Below are 17,659 nucleotides of genomic sequence, written 5' to 3'. Positions count from 1 at the left end.
TAAATATAAATTAATATAAATTTTATATTAATATAAAAGGTAACACTAGTCAGCATCTCTGACACTTATTTTATCAAAGAACTTTTTCCCCCTTGAAATGACTTTCCTTAGAAACTAATATCTCCATGTACTGACTGGTGAGCTAAAATTAGAAAAAAAGTTACTGTTATTTTGTTCTAGAATCTATTGCCACTTCATTGTCTTTGTAATTAGGTCTGCAGTTATTTTATGAGTGGAGCTAAAAGGCCAATCACTATCTGGACCCAATAGAATTCTTTCTTCCACCTTTTGAACCCCTGCCTATGTACTCTGTGTTCAAGGCTCTCTGAACTTGTCTTTTACCACCCTTCCCCTGCCTGTACCTTGAATATTCCCCTCTGTTTGCAAAGCCCTTGGTCCCCACCAATCATCTCCCTCTGTCTCTGACCCCACGTTTGCTTGTCAAGGGCCTGATCATTTTTTCAAGTTTGAATGTCCTCTTTTAGGAACCTTGTTCTTAACACTCACACCATTATATTATCATTTATCCATTTTTCTCATCCTTTCTTGCCTCCCAACTCCTTCAGGCCAGGGAAGAGATGGTGCTCAGGTTTTTATACTGTCTCACCTAGCAAAGCATCCAAAACACAAAGGAGATGGACTATATTGACTGTGTGAACTTAAATGTGTGTATGTGTAGGCATGTGTGAGGTAAGCATATACCCCACATCTTAAGTAACAGGTCATATATAAAACAACAGTGTGATGATGAACTTAACTTGTCTGTATTGCATGCACTCATTATTGCAATTATCAGAGTGTTAAAATTGTTTCTATAAGTCATATGACATTGTCCTTGAGCTCAGGGACCTTAGCATATTCATTTTCATCCTCAGCACTTAACATAGGCCCTGGCTTTCACAAATGCCCAGTAAATAGTGCTTGAATAGAATTGACCCTTGCTCAGCTCTTTGCTGCTTCTCCCACTGATATAAAGATTGTCAAGCAAAATGACAATATATGTGAACTCTGGGATCAAAATGCCTGGTTTCAATTCCAGCTCTTCATCAGCTATGTGACCTTGGGCAAGTTCCTGAACCATTTTGTCCTTCACTTTGTCATCTGTGGAAAGAGGATGTTAATGTTGTCCACTTTCTAGGGATGTTGTTAAATCTTACTCTATTATTATATCTCCTTCCACATCTACATTATTTGTGTTAATTATGTAAAATATCTTTCTCACATCTTCTCTTTATGAAAAATTCTACCAATGTCAGGAGAAAAAAGTAGTATGGAGTATTTTTTTTAATTTGTACTATTTTGAAAGATGATTTAAAATTTCTCATCTTACCTGGTTCTCATAAGACTTCTATAAGGAAAACCAGATCAAGTTTTACAGTCTAACTGGCGATGATGCAGATAGATGACAATTGACAGAACATATACTAAGTGTCAAATGTATGTTTCTAATAACAAACACAGGTTTTTGGAGAATAGATTTATTTGTAAGAGCCAAAGTTTGGGATAAAGGTATAAGAGAAGTGGTAGAGCTGTGGGTGTGTCTTGGAAGGTAATATTTAGGCAAAGGTGTGGTGGTTGGAATGCATTTGGTATGTTTTGGGCAATGAGCTCACCTTGTGGCAGCAGCAGAGGCTCAGACTGGTTCTGGGACTAAACTTGGCAGTCTGAGCTAAAGGGTGCAGGGTTTGGAATACCACGCTAACACACGCATGCTCACTTTCCCAATTTTATAACTATTGGGAAACTATCTGCTTTCTTGTGAACACCACTGACTAACAGACTACATGAAATACAAATAAGATAACCACTTTCAGAGACCTACAACTGGATACTGGGTTACCCCATGAAAATAAAACTACTTTCAGTTGCTTCATTTGACACCAGCATTGTTCTAGAGCTGTGAGAGCACTCATTAGGGTCACTAAAAAGTTAACAGACATACCAAAGTTGCATTGACTATTGCGACTATTTTTAATAATAGGACTTTGTTCATTTGGTTTTTAGATATCTTATTACTGATTTACTCATTCAATCAATTTGTATTTTCCACTGCTAACCAAAAAAAAAAAAAAAAAAAAAAACAAAACTGCTCATACTCCTAATCCCAACCTTTGGGTTCAGGATAAAGAAAAAAACTGTATCATAACAACAGACAGTAATCACATATATTTTTGCTCCAAGTGTAACATTTTCATTTCTGATATGGATTATCCAGGGAATACTTTTGTATTATAAGTAAGATGTATTCTCACTTTTTTGCAATTGTGTGTGTGTGATGATATATTGTAAGAAGTGGAAGTGATTCAAATGTTCTGTTAAAATTTTGTGTAGTTCCACGGGACTAACATTTATTTATTGTCAGGCAAACAACTGGAATTATTTTTTTAATTTAAATTTTATTTTTATATTCCCCATACAATTATAACCCTCTTATTTTTACTCCAAGCCCTCCTTTCCCCACCCCCCACCCCCCATAGAGTGTCTCTTGTTCATAGTTATTTGTTGATTTTGATATTTTCTTTCTTATAGTTATTCTTTTTCCTGGTCCCTTATTTAAGTTTTCTAGATTCCTGCTATGAGTGAGACCATCTGGTATTTTTCTTTTTCTTTCTGTCTTATTTCGCTGAGCATGATCCCTTCCAGCGCCATCCATGTTGCTGCAAATTGCATGTGTTTATCTTTTTTGAATGCTGAGTAATATTCCATGGTGTATATGTACCACATCTTCTTGATCCAGCCATCTATTTTTGGGCATTTGGGCTGTTTCCAAAGCTTAGCTATTGTAAATAGTGCTGCTATAAACATAGGGGTGCAGGTGTTCTTTGGAATTGATGTTTCTGTGTCCTCTGGGTAAATACCTAGGAGTGGAATTGCTGGATCATATGGAAGCTCTATGTTTAGTAGGTCAAGAAATCTCCACACAGCTCTCCATAGTGGTTGGACCAGTTTGCACTCCCACCAGCAGTGCAGGAGAGTTCCTTTTTCTCCACACCCTCGCCAACATTTGTTGTTGCTAGTTTTTTAATATGTGCCATTCTCACTGGTGTGAGATGGTATCTCATGGTAGTTTTCATTTGCATTTCCCTAATTACAAGTGATGTTGAACATTTTTTCATATGCCTGTTGGCCATTTGCATTTCCTCTTCAGAGAAGTTTCTTTTTAGCTCTTCTGTCCATTTTTTCACTGGATTATTTTCTTTGTTTTTGTTGAGTCTCATCAACTCTTTGTAGATTTTTGTGATCAGTCCTTTATCATTAGTGTTGTGTGCAAAAATGTTCTCCCAGTCGGTGGGGTTTCTCTTTGTTTTGGTTATTGTCTATTTTGCTGTGCAGAAGCTCTTTAATTTGATGTAGTCCCAGCCAAACTACTGGAATTAATAGGCATAATAACACTCTTAGTCTGACAAATCCGGGAAGATAAATTAGCTTTCAGCAGCCCAGTAGTTTCACTTGATATCCCTAAGTTCACACATAGCTCTTTTTTAAGTCTTTCTTCCCAAATGTCCCCTCATATCAGAAAGAAGTATAATGTTAAATGTTTACACTAGAACATGGATTTTGCTTGCTGCTTTCTATTTTTAAAGCACATGGATGGCATTTATAATCTGTTTTCAGTTTAATCCTGTGAGGAAAAAAACACACCAATTATTGTTGAAAAATGAGATGCTTAGAGCTTTTGCTTTGTGTTGTTCCAAACCTGCAGGTATAACAATTACAAAAAGGCTGTTTTTATTAACAATTAAGAAGTGACTATGGAACATAGATTATAACAGCAAACTGGCATCTTTGAATAAGTGGGTCACCTTAAGAGTCTCAATACTCTTTTTTTTTAATTTGGAGACTACCAACAGAGCATTACTGACCAACTCCTCAGGCCATAATGTTTCCCAAAGTCAATTTTCCCCTTCCCAGCATTGGCCTTCCAGACATCATTTCCTTGACTTCTCAGCAGCATTTTATGTGATTAACTGGAGACTCCCTGGCTTCCTCGCATCCCAGACGTCTACCTTAGAGTGGTGGCTTGGAACTTCTCTCACTGCAAACACTGCCCTAATCTTGACCTTCTCTTAAAGACTACCTTCAGGGAGGCACCTCACCCATACTCAAAGGCTTTGTCCTTTTATAAAAATCCATTCGTATATCTAAAACTGCATTACTTTCCTTTCAAATTCTAATCTTTCATTCTTCATCTAGTACTTGACACTGCTCCTGACTAAGTCTTATTGGTACCTTCCACTTGGTCCTGTCTATCACCTCTTCCACCCCCACTTCTAGAATATGTTAACTCCCCGCTAAATCATAAACTACATGAGGACAGACCTCTTGTCATTTTTACTTAAACTTAGATAACCTCAACATTTGAAACAATACTTAACACATAACTGACCTTTGGTAAATGTTGATTGAATGAATGACCACTCACCAAAGCCTAAGTGTTAGTCACCATGCTTAGAGGTTGAGTGGCATAATATGTATTGCCCAAACTGAGACAGTCTTAGTGTAGAAAGGAGCACTATTAATAATTACATTGATACCACATGCGTAAATTTGGAATGTCTTGGGAATACCTAATTGTGTGCTGACATTAATCATCTGCATTTTATACTTTGCTTTCTTATATATTCCCCTGCAAGTCAGCTTCCAAGACACACATCTTTTACCTCACCATCTCCCTTTCTGTCCCTTCAAACTTTATTACCTCTTTCAGGCCTCACCACATCTGGCCTGGTTTCATTCGTAGCCTCTTGATTGGTCTTCTTGACCCCGAACCTGTCTCTCCACTGTCTGTCCTTGCCCATTCTATCCCCACTACCTATGGTTGCCAGATTTAATCTTCCCAAGGACCAACTCCAATGATATTATTTCCCTACCCAGAAGAGCTCCATTTGCTCCCCATTAACTCTGAAGTAATTACAGTTCAAACTCGTGTTGTTCAAATGTCATTTGTATAGATCTCTAATTTTCAAATTTTTCAAGCTTGGACTAATCTACACTTGTAGGCATATATATGTACTTGAGATCTGAGCCACTCAAACCAGCACTGGCATCACCTGAAAGCTTGTTAGAAATTAAGAATTTTGGATCATAACATTAGACCGATTGAATCAAAATAAACATTTCAGCAAGATTCTCAAGTGATCTGTATATCTATAGATAGATAGATAGATAGATAGATAGATAGATAGATAGATAGATAGATAGATAGATAGATATAGATAGATATATATACATTAAAGCATGAGAAGAACTGCTCTACACTAACTGGAAGGAATCCCATTTCTAAATTCATGCCTCAAAGATTTTTCTCTACTATGCTGTGATTATACTGGTTTCTCTCTCTCTCTCTATTTTTTGATTGAAGTAATGTTTGTTTATAACATTATATAAGTTTTAGTTGAACAACATTAAAATTTGCTTCTAAATATACATTATGATCATTACCCAAAGTCTAGTTTCCCTTCTCCACCATGCAATTACAAGCTGGTCTCTCTATTTATGAAAAACCTCCCTTACCTTCACTACAATATTAATCTTCCAAAGTTAAACCCAACCTCATTGTACTCCATAAAACCTTTTCTGAAACCACTATTATTTTATCTTCAAATTCGCTGAACATGGTAGTATTTTCCACTATTATTTCACTTATCTTGTATTATAGTTATTCAGACTCTAATTTTATGTATACACTCATTTCCCCTTCTAGATTGTAAGACCAATATGGACAGGAATAGTTTCACTTTTTTTTTAATTGTTGTAAAATAACATAATTTTATTATGTATCATATAATTTTTATGTACTTGAATATGGTAATAAAACATAAAATTTACAATTTTAACTATTTTAAAGTGCATGTTTCTGTGTCATCTAAATACATTCACATTGTTGTGCAGCTACTATCACCATTCATTTCCAGAACATTTTTTTATTCCATACTCATTATCCATTAGCCACTAATTACTCATTCCCTCTCTCTCCAAACCCTTGAAATTACCACTCTACTTTCTGTATCTAAATATGACTACTCTGAGTACCTCATATAAACAAAATCATGTAATATTTGTTCTTTTATATCAGACTTATTTCACTTACATAATGTCTTCAAAGTTTTATGTGTTGTAACATACACCAGAATTTCATTCTTTTTTAAAGTTGAATACCTTTTCATTGTATGTATTTATCACATTTTGTTTATCCATTCCTCTTTCAATGTACCCAAGTCATTAATTAAGCATTATTTAAGAACTTGAACAAATAAAAAATATAAATGTTGATCAGATACCATTTGAAGACACTCTACTAAGAACACAAAATAACAGTTACTGTGTGAAAGTAAGAACCCTACCCACAGAGTGAAAAGGCATAAAGAACATTTCCCTAGGGCCTCCCCAGTGGCGCAGCGGTTGAGCGCTGGGATGCGAAGCTGCCCGCGACCTCTGCGGCGCCGGTTCGATCCGCGGCTGCTCCCCGGCCACTGGAGGAAGGTCCCACATGGCGCGCAGACCTCTCCTGCCGCCTGCTGCTCCCCTCAGCAGTGTACTTCGGTCCTTCTGCCTGCTCTGCTCCCCGCTCTGGCTCTGGTGAATTCTCTCACTCACCCTCCCGCGCTTCTGACTGTACCCAGTGCTTGTATAAACAAAAAACAAACAAACAAACAAGCAAATAAATAAATAAATAAAAAACATGCCTCTATTAAATAAAAAAACAAACAAACAAACAAAGAACATTTCCCTAATGATTAGAGATGTTAAATATCTTTTCATGTGGTTATTTGTCATTTGTATATCTTCTTTCCAAGTCCTTTGCCCATTTTTTAATCATGTTGTTTGTCATATTGCTGTGGAGTTGTAGTTTTGAATGGCTTCCATCTTTTCACTCATATGAATAATGATGCCATGAATACCTATATTCAAATATCTGTTTGAGTCACCGCTTTCAGCTCTTTTGGGTATCTACTCATAAGTGAAATTGCCTGATTGTATGGTAATTTTATTCCTAATTTTTTAAAGAATCTTCATACTGTTTTCTCTAGCAGATGCACCATTTTATATTCCAACAACAGTGCACAAGGATTCCAATTTCTCCACATTTTTACCAGTACTTACTATTTTGTGTTTTTGTTTGAAGTGGTGTGCTATGGTATCTTGTTGTAATTTTGATCTACATTTCCCTAATGATTAGTGATGTTAAATATCTTTTCATGTGATTATTTGTCATTTGTATATCTTCTTTCCAAGTCCTTTGCCCGTTTTTTAATGGGGTTGTTTGTCATTGCTATGGAATTGTAGTTCTTTATGTATTCTGAATATCAGATATGTCATTTGCTATTATTTCCCCAATAGATAGTTTGCCTTTTCACTCTGTGGATAGTGTTCTTACTTTCCACAGTAACTATTATTTTGTATTCTAGTAGAGTGTCTTCAAATGGTACCTGATCAACATTTATATTTTTTATTTGAACAAGTTCTTAAATGATGCTTAATTAATGAGTTGCCACTGTGCTAAAATTTATGATAAAATCTGACTAAATATAAATTAACTTGCTTTAAAATGATTTGGGACAAATCCAATGAGATTGAGGATCTTCAAATATAATTACAGACATTTTCATGCTTGAGCTCTATTAGCAGATACAAATGAAATTTCAGAACATGAAAACATCCCATCATAGCTCTTAGATTTAGAATTTTGACACTTCCTCAGGGAGGTTTTGAAATTAACTGCCACTATATGACAAGTAAGAGATGAGAAATTATTTGTGAAACAATCAGATGACAGTTTAAATCCCTGTGTTTGACTAGGGGCTGTACCATGCTCAAAGACAGGTAGGAAATAGAAAATGACTCTGAAAGAATAAATTCTCAGGAAAGTAAGGATGTTTATAAAAATTCAGACTATACCCTGAAAGCATGACACCTGTTGGGCTTAGTTCAATCAGATGGGTCATTGATATGACTAGAATAAGTGAGGAAAGCTAATAAATATTTGCAGAATGGTAAAAAGGAGTAGTACGTACTTCATTATTTTTGGGCTGCATTGCTTTACTAATTTTAAGCCAAGAAAGCTACTAGTAATAACTAATAGCAACTCTAATTTCATTTCACTTTCTCACTTTCTGGCCTTTTTTTCTCTGAAATTTATTTTTGAAGAACTTTCTACTGTGAATTATCTTTAGGCTCTAGAGTCACACTGGTTTGTACTGCTGTGCTTGTGCCCCCTCCATAGACAGCCTAATGGAAATTCTGATTGTTTTGGTTGGTTCACATTTGAAAGGATTACATAAAACTCCTTTGAGTAATTAGCCCAGCATCCTAACAAAGGGTTACTTGATTTTTTTACAATAAAAGGTCAGGCAAGAGAAAGTCATTTAGAAGGCAAAAGAGATAGCCTTCCTGGGGTCATTTTGATTCGGAATTATGAAACAACTTCAAAGGAATGAGTCAAGCACTTAGTATTTTTGGTGCAAAACATTACTACTGAGAAACTGTAGTTCAATGACAGCATCTCTATTGGATTAACATAAATGAAAGCTAATAATGGCCCATTCATGCACATACGTAGGTGTATTTAAAGGGTATGTGTGGGTGGTTAACCAGGGTCATGCTTAACCTTTCATTATAACTCTTTCTTTACTCAACACCCAACTTTATGGTGAACAATCTATTTGGAGTAATTTTTTGTGCCCTTTCAGATATGTAAAGGCTACATATTTCCCCCCAGCTGTTTACATTTAATGTTTTCAATGTTTACCCCCTGCTATTATTGATTGGTTCACTAACCTGTGTTTTGAAGTGATTTATCTGATTGTTTACATTAAAAGAGATTAACAGATTTCTCTTTGGCAACTTCCAAATGTATATTACAATATTATTAGACATTCACCATGCTTCATCATATGCCCATGACTTACGTATTTTATTACTAGAGGTGTAGCTTTTTATGATGATTGATGGTAATTAAACTTTTTGCTGTGATCATCTCATCATGTTTACAAATGCCAAATCATGATGTTGTACCCCTGAAGCAAATATAATATTATAAATCAATTATACCTCAATAAAAAATTTATTGAGATAAACATTGATTTAGAGCACTGCATATGTTCTAGGTGTATAGGTTTACACCCCTTCAAGTAAATATTGCAAACCACACCCACCACAAAAATACCAATAACCCTCTACCACAGTCTGTTGAACCCCCTGCACATTTTGTTCCTGCCCTCAGTTCCCTCTATGGCAATCTCAGCTCTGCAGTTGGATGCGCAGGGTTTGTTTGGTTTGGTTTTGCCTGGTTTTTTGCTTAGTTTTTTTATATTCCACATATGAATGAAATCATTTGGTATTTGTTTTTTTCCTTCTGACTTAATTACTTCACATAATCCCCTCTGTCCTATCTATGTTGTCACAAGTGGTAATACTTTATCCTTTTTATAGCTGAGTAGTATTCTACTGAGTATGTATACCACATTTTATTTATCCAATCATATGCCATTGGACAGTTGCATTGTTTCCATATGTTGGAATAACTTTTCTTAAAAAAATATTAATAAGAATAGCCTTAGAGCAGGAACTCTGGTTGTTTGTAATTTAAGTCTAAAATGTGGTAGGTGTTTCTGAGGCAAGAGTTATTAAGTCTTTTTGAGTCTTAGTTGACATATAGACAGAAATGAATTTTTTGACCCCTTTTTTCCAATTTCCGTTCTGGAATAAAAGCAATAGTGTTATATAAAAAACTTGAATTGAAAAGGCATTCACATATTGGGCATCAAACATGTAATGAGATTTTATAATTTTAGAAAAGAGATCCCAGAGTAATCCATTCTATTCCTCTCATTTTACAATGAGGAAACAAAGAAAAATAGTGAGTTTCAAGGTCTAATCTAACATGAAATATGTCTCATTAATGACAATACCAGAATGAGACTAAGCAACTGGGAAACATCATACTTCAGTGTCCTTTTCACTTCAGGAATACATATTGTCTTCCTTCCGTTAATCCCTTTGATAAACACTAATTTAATCAAGCCTTGCTTTTTTAATTAGAGCAAACCATATGCAATGATTGAATCAACAGGTAGTTCTTTTATTAAATATTGAACTTTTCCTTAACCTTTCTAATGAAAGAAGGCTAAAAATAGCAAATATTTTTGACAAGGTAACAAAATGCTAACTCATGTAAAATTCTTAGTGACATCAGGCTAAATGCACAATAGTTGATAAATATATACACAGACTCAAGGAAAGTATTCTTTCTTATTGTTTTTCAAAAAGAACGCAACAAATGTCTAACCAAAGGAGATATGGAAAGGAAAAAAATAGCTGAATTTTTCTATACTGTGCTTCTAGATGCTAGGGAAGTTGAAAATAGTCAAGACAGTTATATTTACAAAAATTCTCTTTGCTTAGATGGTACTTAAGCATTGACATAAGGAAAAACTTACAAGCAATGAAATCTTTTATGCTATTGAGTCTTTCTGATTTTAGATAAAATATTTTAGATAAAACTATTTCTTTAAATTATTATACTTAAAGAAATTATGTCAAATTAAGGTGAACAATATTCAGAAAGTATAATTTTGCATTGCATATGATTACTTTAGAACCCCCCAAGGAATTCTATTAAATTATAACTAAATACTAAGATAAATCCTAGGACACTGAAAAATAGTACTAGCAGGTTTTCACTGTTATTAATTTTTTGTTAACTTCTGTAGATAGAGTATGAACAACATTAACCCCTACCCCACAAATGTTGTTAAAAATGGGAGAGGTATGGTGAATTAAAATTCAGCAATAGTAGCATTAGCAGATTTTTGTCATATATTAATTTCTTACTGTCCTTTTGAAATTAATTGTGCTATGCAAACCATTGTTCCCTATTCCCCAAACCCAGCAAATGAAAAAGATGAAAATTCAGCAAAATTGACCTATAATACCAAAATTAATTTCCTTTTCAAGAAGAAACAAAGGCTGTAAGTATAATTACTTATAACCAACAAATGTAACAGATCATAGTGATTGAGAGTTGTATGTTCCAGGCCCTGTTCTATATGCTTTGTAAATATGATATTAATTCATCTTGACAACTGTCTTTTGGAGTTAAGAACAATATTATTCCCATTTTACAGAAGAGAGAGCAGAGACACAGAGAAACTATAATTTGTTCTAAGAAATATATGTATAGGCAATGAAGATCAATAAATAGGTACCACCTAAATGTCTCAATGCTTTGAAAACCTGACACTTGTAAGTGGAAGAAAGTATGTTTGCATTGGCGTCTGGGGAGCCAGATGATGTTAAACAGAAATAAAGCTATTACCCCAAATCTAGGATTGCCAAATAAAATGCAGAACAAAATAAATACAAATAGTGCATGGAACATGTTTCTATTAAAGTATTATTTGTTTATTTGAAATTCAAATTTAACTTGGCATCCTGCATTTCTATTTGTTAAATCTGGCAGACTAAACACTTGTCACGTCTGCAGGGCACCTTGGTTCCTAGCAGGACACCATGGTTCTAGCTCCTGAAGGCTCTTGTGGTCTTGGTCAGAGATACTAGTAGGTGATGTTTGTGGGACAGGAAAGGGTAGACTGTGATGTGACCTTTAATGGGGAATACTGGGAGGGCCTCTTAGAGGGTCCTATAGTTGGAGACTGGAAACTCCTGCTTGTCTAAATCCTGAGAGGCACACTAAATCTTGGACTGGCTCCTCATAACATTTCTGCTGGCCCAGGGGATCATTGGTCCACCTTCCTGTCTACAGGCACAACCTTATTTCTGTTCAGGAGAAATAAGCTCTCATTCTCAAAGTTTTCCTAATCTACATTCTTGTTTAAGGCCCTTTATGGCACAGGGTCTTTGATATTTTATATTGGTCTTTCCAGCACCAAGCACAGAGGCCAGGACATAGTGGAAGTCCAATATATGTTTTTGCTGAACTTGTGATTCTCAAAGGTTTTTGTTGATGTTGATATTTTCCTGTTAAAATAGTAAAGAGGGCCTCCCTGGTGGCACGGTGGGTTGAGCAAGCAGGTTGAACACAGCGCTGTGAAGCTGTCCAAAGCCTCTGCAGTGTGGGTTTGATTCCCAGCCAGCCAGGGAGATTCCCACATGGTGCAGCAGACCTCTCCTGTCACACCCACTGCTCCCCTCAGCAGTGCTTTTGGTCTGTCTGCTATTCTGCTCTCCATTCTGTCTCTGGTGAATCCTCTCACCCTCTCTCACCTCTGGCCTGCACCCCAGCTATTGTATAAATAAAAAATAAATCTTTTAGAATAAAATAAAATAAAATAGTAAAGAAAAAGCAAGTATAAAATTGTTCCCTCCTAAACTCTATTTCTCTTTATTTTCTAAAGTCCATGTGGAAAGATAGAGTTGTACACAATGCCAACAGACCATCTGTCCTGCATAATGTCGCTAAATAGGATATGTTCAACAAATATTTGAGTGAATGTGGGAATGCTAATTATGATATATGTGTACAAAGGGAGCAGGCATAAGATTTTTCTGCATTTTTAAAAAATATTTCCTTGAAAGAGCTTTTCTATATTGCAGGACTTAGGTCATGAAGGGGGAGGAGGCTGGTTAGATGTTACTTGGTGCTGCGCATATTGAGAAATGTTGATGAAGGGATTCCTTGAGGAAGTGGGGACAGGGATTACTCACAGGATTTACTCCCCTAAGATAAGAAGTGTTTGAAGTAGGAGAGGCCAGGGACCTAAGCAGTGATAGTACCAAACAGCAGTGATAGAAGGAGGAAGTGGAAGGAAATCTCAATCCCTGTTATCAGAAAGGGGAGGAGACTTCTTGCAGCTACTGGGACTTTTGGCCACTTTTTCCAAATGGTCATATCCTGAAAGTGACAAATATAAATTCATATGTATTAATTAATGTGAGGGAGTATGAAATTCTTAAATTCACATAAAACAACAAACCTTCTTAAATGCAGTTCAATTTGAAACCCTTATCACATTCTACTAAAATATTTGATAAAGGCAGGAAAACAGTACAGTGAGTTACAACCGAGTTTTATTCCAAATCGTCTCCACATGGTTTCCATCATGCAACAATATAAAGGTATATTAGATGGGCAGCAAGTTGCCATTTTACCTTGGGATACTTTCCCACCAGGATGAAAGCAGAACCAGAACAGGAATTGAGTAATACATTTAAGACTTAAGCAATTAGATGTCAAACCACAAAGAACATTTTTAATATTAGCAGCAAGTTTTATTGTTGCTTCTCCTAGTCAATTTTTTTTTGTCTTTTCTTTCTTTTTTTTTTTTTAGAGCTATTCACCTTTCAGAAGTGATTGTTTTAACCTTTTTTTCCCCTCTATTGAAAATGAACAGAACACAGCTAACTTAGACTGAATTTAATTGCAGCCAGCTTGTAGGTGGCATCGATAAACTGCTTAAAGCAGAGAATTGTCTTAAAGTTTCAAAATTCAGCTTGAAGTTTTTGCCTATATTTATGCTTAACTGGAAATAAATTAAAAGAAGAACCAGAATCAGCTGGAAATATTCTTTTTTACATCTCACATATATTTCATGAAAAGGAAACATTGTCTAGTAACCCAAGTTTGCTTTAAAATATGTTGAAATGAGTATATAGGTAAATAATTAATGACTTTAAGAGTATATCACTTCTGTCTACATGTAGATAATATATCAAGAGAAAGCTAAAAACCTAGTTTCATCAGGTCAGAGATGCTCTATAGCACAGTTCAAGTGACTTAATGTTTTTACCATGGATAACCTCTGTCATGACCTCTAAAAATCCTTCATAAAAAATAAACTTTCAGCTTGATTATAAAAGGTTAGCTTTCATAATAGTTCATTTCTGAACCCCCAGCAATAAGCTTCTTTCACTAAATGTTGATATAATATCCGGCCTATCAAATGAAATCAGTGTTTAATGCTTATGAAAGGCATAGAACTGTGCAATGTGCTGTTTTCTAAGGCATTAATCCAGAGATCCAATAATATGTACAGTGAAGTTTATCTTGACAGGTAAATCAACTCATTGCTAAGTAAAATAGCCAGACAATACTGTCCTTGTTATTGAACTACGGGTGTTTGAAAAGCTAAGTGAAGTAATGAAAAACTTCACAGCATCATGTGGCAGGAATGAATGGTAGTGAAGGAAGCAAAACTTGGGTTAGCTGGTTAGGCAGGTGCTTAAGAAGTTGAAAGGAGAAGCAATCAAAAGCAGGTGCCTTAGTTAGGTTTTAATGGCCTCGTTAGAAATAAGAATGCTAAGGTTAGGAGCACAAAGATTAAAAGTCATTTCTAAGAAATCTTGTTTTGGAAGAAGGAAATACAAGTTTTGGAGATAACCCTGCACTAAGAATTCATTGTGTCCAGATTAATTACAAGGACATCCTGCAAATCCAAGAACAAACATACTTCTTATCAGCCTCAGAGATATTTATTAAATCCTTCTAGTGTCCATGGCACATTTCTAATCCTCTAACCTAGATTTCTTTTTTTTTTAAAGATTTATTTATTCATGCATACAAGTACCAGGGTACAGGCCAGATGCATAGGAGGGTGAGAGGATTCACCAGAGACAGAGTCGGCAACAGAACAGGCAGACTGACTGAAATACACTGCTGAGGGGAGCAGAGGGTGAGACAGGAGAGGTCTGCTGTGCCATGTGGGATTCTTGCTGGGCGCCGGGATCGAACCCATATCCAGAGGCTGCAGACAGCCTCACAGCACTGAGCTCAACCGCCTGCGCCATTAGGGGGGGGCCCTAACATATTTCTTAATATAACTATAATATAATCTTGAGAAATATTATTTGAAAATATTTTTAAGAATTGTAGCTAAGTGATATATGTACATGAATTATATGGACATTTGCTTATCAAGCAAGTTTAAGCTATTCTGATACTGTACCTCTGGGAAAAAGTCATATAAGCCCAATGATTAAATTCTCCAGCTAACAGTATTTAAAAAAAAAAAAAACATTGGCCTAAAATGAAACAAATAATGGGGGAATTTTATAATATGCCAATAATATCTTAATGAAAATGTTATGCAAAAACATGAAAGTTGCAAAAATCAAATTAAACTAAAACTACTGAAGAGAACTTAGAAAAAGAACAAAAAGAATTTGTGAACAGAGAAAATTAATATCTCTAGTGAAAATTATTAGGCTTTATAGTAATACCGAGAAAAGTATGCTGAGAAGAAAAAAGACAGGGTAACATGTTTCCTGGTCAGACATCTGACCCACAGTGAATTTATTGTCCATTTGTGAGAGTTCCAGAGAGCATGATTTAACTCTTCAAGACCCTGAGAGTTGAGAGATTGCATTTTGTATTTAGTTTGTCCCTGATGCACCCATAAAACCCTTTGATGAACTACATGACATTTCATCTGCTAGAAAACCTTGGGATCACTTTTGGTTCTATCACCTAGGGGTGTAATGGATAGAGAATCTCAAGTCTTGCCACCATAACTTTCCTGGTAGGGTTACCTCCTCCAGCTCCAATAGCTATTGTGTAACATACTGAGCCATTTTAACACACAGTTCAACCTTTTAACAGTGAAATGAACTGTGGTAGCAAGCTGTATAGTGTTGATGGGCATCACAAATGTGGTTTTATATTGCTTAGTACCCTTTGCCCTTTTTGCACCTCCTTGTCCCAATCCCTGTTTCTCTCTAAATTTCTCTATTAGAAAGAATTCTTTGAGGATTTTGTTTGGTCCACCTGCCCAGGCCTTCTATTTGTTTTGTTTTGTTTTCCCTTTTTTATTTTAAGGGAAACAGTACTTTCCTGTTTGAGGCTCAAGTGAACCCAAATCAGTTTCTAATTACCTCATATTAATATGGGTGGCAGCCAATTGGTTTTTATCTCTTGCAGTTACCTCTCTTCAGATCAGTTCTAGTAGGTTTTGTTTTTGCCTTATCACTTTGACATGTTGATTTGCCCCCTCTCTTGCTTCTGGCTTCATTGAACTGCTACCTTCCTTCTTGTATCCACAACTATAGTTTTTTCTTCTCTTCCTTCTTTCCTAACCATTATTTTATTCTCCTTTGATAACCACATATATTTTACCCACAAAACGCATATTTTCCCATAGGTGGGGAGTGATTAATTTTTTTGTATTCCTTTTCAGAGTCACAAGTTTGCATGTTACATGCACAGTTCATTTCTATTGTATATCTAAAGTACTGATAACACTGTCTTTATATTTTAACACAAAACTTCAGACTCTAACTCTAGTTTAGGGTAGAGATAGAGCTTATTTATGACAAAATTAATTTTTTCAAGTATAAAATTCAGATTTTACAAAAAAGAAAACATAAGGAATTTTTAAATAAATAGGCTTCATTAAATATTCTGAATAGTTAATAACATTCATCCATAATTTATTACTATTATTTCCTGTCATTCTTGGTTATTTTATCAGTTGTGATAGTACCCATATATCTATGTGCCTATTTACAGATTTCTATCTCTTTAATGGGCCATTGCTAAATATTTTGATATTTGAGTAGATGTGCTCCCTGAGCCCACTCTATAGCCCTGGTTTTTAATTTTTTTCATTTAATAAATATTGAGCACTTACCTTGTCTTGGGAATTCTTATTGGAAATACGGAAATTAAAAACTCATTTACCTCCCATAAAGGAATCACATTCCAATGGGGCAGTGAAGCTATGAATGTATGCAGCTTAGGAATGAGTATAGAAAGGAAGAGCCAGTGTGTTCAGAAGGGAGGAATAAGTGCAAAGACACAGAGGCAAAACAGAGTGTGGTGCTGGTGTGTGCACAGATTTATTTCTGGACTTTCAATTCTGTTCTATTAACCCAAGTATCTATTTTTGTGCACATGTCATGCTGTTTTTAATACTACTGCTTTATAGTAAAGTTTGAAGTCACGTAACATGATATTTCTGTTTTTTTTCCTTTTTCTTAAGGTCATTTTTTCAACTCAAGGTCTTTGTTGTTCCATACAAATTTTAATATTTTGTTCAGTGTCTTTGAAAAATACTACTGGGATTTTGATGGGGATATGTTAAATTTGTGTATCATTTTTTGGCAGGATCATCATTTTGATTATATTGATTATTCCCATCCATCAGCAAAGGATCTCCTCCCATATTCTTATGTCACTGTCTAAGTCTTTTAAAAAAAGTGTCAAGTTCTGAGTATATGGGTCTCTCACCTCCTTTGTTAGATAGATTCTAAGGTATTTCATTCTCAAAAAGCTTTTTAAATGTGTCCTAACCTTGAGAAGAGTGGAGTTTTAAGATATCACTGTGGGAAACAGGAATCAGACCCAGCTAGAGAAATAGTAAGCATTTTGCTGGCTATTCTTACCCCATCAGCATTGTGTCACCAGTCTATGCAGTTTTGGGGATTTCTGTAATATCCTGGATGTAAAAGTGGTTACAGGCTTTTGTCAGATAGGCATGGAAGAAGTAGGAATTAAAATAGCTCTGTGTGTGTGTGTATGTGTGTGTGTGTGTGTGTGTGTGTGTAATGAGAAAGTAGTTGAAAGGTTGGCTCATGAAGCTTAACCCAAGACTTAGAAGGAATTGAAGCCAAGGAGAGAGACTGATTAAGTAAAGGAAAATCAAAAGCAAAGATTGCAAGACAAGATGAAGAATGCTGGAAAGATACAAGATGGTTACAGAAACTG

At 35.4% G+C, this 17,659-nt stretch overlaps 1 protein-coding gene across 7 annotated transcripts in view; it reads left to right on the top strand.

Moving 5' to 3' along the window:
• The window catches only part of STARD13 (StAR related lipid transfer domain containing 13), a 367,001-nt gene that overhangs the window by 118,926 nt on the left and 230,416 nt on the right, over positions 1 to 17,659 (top strand). Inside the window, exon 1 of one of the 7 annotated variants that reach the window (XM_054701412.1) lies at positions 10,953 to 10,970. The exons of the other annotated variants lie outside the window; for them this stretch is intronic. The gene's annotated coding sequence lies outside the window, so the exon portion shown is untranslated. Of the gene's footprint in view, positions 1 to 10,952; positions 10,971 to 17,659 lie in introns of those variants that run through there. 7 annotated transcript variants of the gene reach the window in all.

This window comes from Talpa occidentalis, unplaced genomic scaffold, assembly GCF_014898055.3.
Source record: "Talpa occidentalis isolate TD23 unplaced genomic scaffold, MPIMG_talOcc4v2.1 talOcc4.5, whole genome shotgun sequence".
NCBI lineage: Eukaryota > Metazoa > Chordata > Mammalia > Eulipotyphla > Talpidae > Talpa > Talpa occidentalis.
The sequence above is the reverse complement of the archived record's forward strand: the minus strand, read 5'-3'. Positions and strand labels throughout refer to the sequence as shown.